General features: G+C 42.0%; 1 non-coding gene across 1 annotated transcript; it reads right to left on the bottom strand.

Moving 5' to 3' along the window:
- Positions 1 to 2,399: 2,399 nt before the first annotated feature.
- On the bottom strand, positions 2,400 to 2,486 carry trnan-guu. The gene is given in 2 exon segments: positions 2,400 to 2,435; positions 2,450 to 2,486. It is a non-coding gene; the product is annotated as a tRNA-Asn (tRNA).
- Positions 2,487 to 3,690: the final 1,204 nt, after the last annotated feature.

Here is a 3,690-nt window from a genome sequence, read left to right as displayed (position 1 = left end):
CTTCTGTGGGTGTTTTCTCTATTTTAGTCCAATCTACTTCTGTTAGTCTCTGTTTCATACCTTCATAGTTTGCTTTTCTAAAATTGTAAACCTTAGCTTTAGTCTTTTACTTTTGAGGATTTAAAAAACACTTCAAATGAGACCATGTTGTGGTCTGAGTTTGCCAGTGGTTCTCTGACCTCTGTTTTAGTTATTCTATCTTCGTTATTTGAAAAGACTAAATCAAGGCATGCCTCCCCTCTAGTGGGTGCCTTCACAAATTGTGTTAGGAAGCAGTCATTTGTCATTTCCACCATTTCTATTTCATCCTTCGCGCTACCCACTGGGTTTTCCCATTTTATTTGGGGGAAGTTGAAATCCCCCATTAGTATGGCTTCTCCTTTGCTACACACATTTCTAATGTCATTGTATAACAGATTATTGTGCTCACCGTCTGAATCTGGCGGTCTATAGCATGCTCCTATTATTATGCCCTTTGAATTTTTGTCTGTTATTCTGACCCATATTGATTCGGTTTTATTTTCTTTGTCCAGGTTTAACACCTGGGCTTCAAGACTGTTTCTTATGTATAGCGCTACCCCTCCTCCTCTTCTGTCCTGCCTGTCTTTCCTATACAGTGTATACCCACAAATATTATATTCGTCCCCATCACTCTCAGATAACCACGTTTCTGTAACACCTATCACATCATAGTTACCTGTTAGTGCAGTAGCTTCAAGTTCTAGAATTTTGTTTCTGATACTTCTAGCATTTAGATAAATACATTTAATGGTTGTCTTACCTGAGTTGTTGTTCTTGTTTTGATGCGATCTCCCTTCTGTTTTTTTGTTGATTTCTCCCCCCTTCCTTTCTAGTTTAAATGCTTCCGAACCTGCTCGAGGATCTTTTCTCCAAGTAGACTGGTTCCCTTTTTATTTAAATGCAGTCCATCCCGTCTATACAGATAGTCCTCGTTGTAGAAAGTGGTCCAATGATCAAGATAGGTGAAGCCTTCCCGTGTGCACCACGTCTTCAACCATTGGTTTTGATTTATTATTTCCAGCTGTCCATATGGTCCTTTGCAAGGTGCGGGTAGTATACCAGAAAATACCACAGTTTTGGTTTTCTCTTTTAATTTCCTTCCTAGCTCTCTGAATTTGTTTTGCAGGGATTTTGGTCTGTCTCTTCCAATGTTGTTTGTACCGATGTGGACGACTACTACCGGGTCGTCTCCTGTTCGTTCTAGGAGCCTGTCCACGTTTTCAGTGATGTGCTTGACCGAGGCTCCCGGAAGGCAGCACACTGTTGTAGTAAGGGGGTCCAAACTGCGAATTGAACTTGCTGTGTTTCTCAATATGGAGTCCCCAACAATCATGACCTCCCTTCTTTTTGCTGTCTGGTCACCACTGTCAATAGGGTCCTGGATGTTGTTCCTTTCATTCTCTTGTTGTTGGTTCTGCTCATCACAATTCTGAAGTGACTCAAATCTGTTGGTTGTTTTGATTTCTGGTGGTTGTGTTTGACGAAGTTTCTTTTTTTCCCTGCTTCTGCCTACCTGAACCCAGCTGTTCTGACCTTCTATCTCCCTGGTGGCTTTCAGTCTGTTAGGGGTGATGCAGACTTCCATGAATTGTGGGTGTGCCAGTTCCTCAAGATCCTGTTGCTGTCTCACTTCTTCCAGCTCCATTTCTAGCATGCTTACTAGTTTATGCAAATCCTGGATCGCGCGGCACTTTACGCACACTTGGTTTAGCTCCGCTGGGTTTTCTCGGATTTCCCACATCAAGCAGGTGTCACAGATTACTGGCTTGAAGACCATGTTGAGGGTTTTTTTTTTTTTGAAGTTTAGTTTCTTCTGCAGCCGTCAACCTGCTTTCAAACTGCTTCGAAACTGCTCTGTACTTTTCCACGCTGTACTTCTCCCACTCGCTGTCGCTTCCACTCGCTGTCGCTGGGAAGACTGCCTCGTTTAACTGCGTTGTTCTGCTGTGCTGTCGGCTCCTCCCCTCGCCCGTGTCTCAAAACGGCGCTGAATTTGAATCAGCTGCTCCGAGTTTCAGCTTGTTTGTTATCAGAAAAACACACGCGGCTGTGTTTCCCCAATGTCCTCTGTTTTCTGATTAAAGCAATTCAAGATGCAATTTCTCCTTTCTGCTTCGAAACTGCTCTGTACTTTTCCACGTGTACTTCTCTCACTCACTTCTCGCATGCTAAGCGAACCCTCTACCATTTGAGCTAATTCCCCACACTTGGCCAGGTATGACACGTGGCTGCCCAGAGCCAGATGAAAAATATTTTCTTATTGCTGAAGAGAGAAGAAGAAGATAATTTTGATATTGTTTCAGACAGTTGTTGCCTTTGGTTTCATTCCTCCTTTTTGTCCCTCATTACCAGTAAAAGCAGGCGAAAAAAAAATATTGTCCTTCAAGCCAGAATTGAACCAGCAACCTAAGGATGTCCATGTGTTTCACAACAGTCCTCCACTCTACCAGCTGAGCTATCAAAGGAAGGCTGAAAAATGTCCTCCTTGAGGACAATAGACAGTCAAGAAAAAGGCAGGAAAGCAACAAGAAACGCTAAATGAAAAGATCTCTGCTACACCTCGACATCTCTCTCCAAGATATTTAACAAGTTCAAGGGATGTTACTGGCAAGAGTCTAATGTTTAAAAGAGACTGTATATATTTGAAGAATGTGTTAGAGATCGTGTGTGTATGTCTGTATGATGAATAGTATATATTGTATAGTATAGTATAGAGTATCGTAGTATATTATAGGTACTGTAGTATATTAAAGAATATTTACAGTAAAGTATATCAGATTAATGACTGTGCATATTTACTAGGTTATTATATCTTTTTCCTCTTGTTTCTGTAATATACTCTGGATTTTTTGAAGCTCTTAGTCCTCTCTATTGCAATGGCATTGTGAGCTTCAACACTATTTCCCATGAGCGTGCCTCAAGCCTGCCCTGCACTGGATTGACCACCATGTTGTGGGACGGTGACTGAACAAGTCTGTCTGCATGCAGTGCACCTGCAGGTTGCTTTAAGGATGGTGCTCTGTGTGTGTTTGTGTTCAGAAGAAGCTCTGGTCACCATGGCAAAGCGTGGAGCTGTGATCCTGTCTGGCTGTGGGGTGTACAATGGGAGTGAGATACTCACACTACTGACACTTTTAACGTCGTAAAATGTGCGTTTTGTAAAATGATCATCCATATAAAATATGACAACACTGTTTTAAAACAATGTAGTTACCTACAGTATTTACTCTAGTATTGTATAGGATACTATAAGTGGCTTTAGATGGTACTACAGTATTTGCATGTCTTGCTGAAAAGGGCAGGCCAATACATATCATTTCCTAAGGATACTAGCATAACTGATGTTGGCTGAGGCTTTTCCAAACAACTCAGTTTCATGCTGAGTGACCTCAGCTGTAAGGACTCTCAGCTCCTTTACAGAAAACTTTTCTTTTCCGTGCGCAAAGAGGACTTTGCTGTCTTGCTTTGACATATTTTTTTTTGTTTGTATTTTCGTGCTCCACAAATGTCATCCAGCACCTACTGCTTTCTGCATTCCTAACTCCGTCACTTCTGGGCTGCACGTGCGGTGCTAAGTAGGCTGACGGGCTCGTTGAGTCCCTCATTATCAGAATTATTTGTGCGTGTTGAGTAATTTCCATTGCTCTTAAGCTTATATAGGGCGCAGTG

The sequence above is a fragment of the Polyodon spathula genome, unplaced genomic scaffold (genome assembly GCF_017654505.1).
Source record: "Polyodon spathula isolate WHYD16114869_AA unplaced genomic scaffold, ASM1765450v1 scaffolds_2832, whole genome shotgun sequence".
NCBI lineage: Eukaryota > Metazoa > Chordata > Actinopteri > Acipenseriformes > Polyodontidae > Polyodon > Polyodon spathula.
The sequence above is the reverse complement of the archived record's forward strand: the minus strand, read 5'-3'. Positions and strand labels throughout refer to the sequence as shown.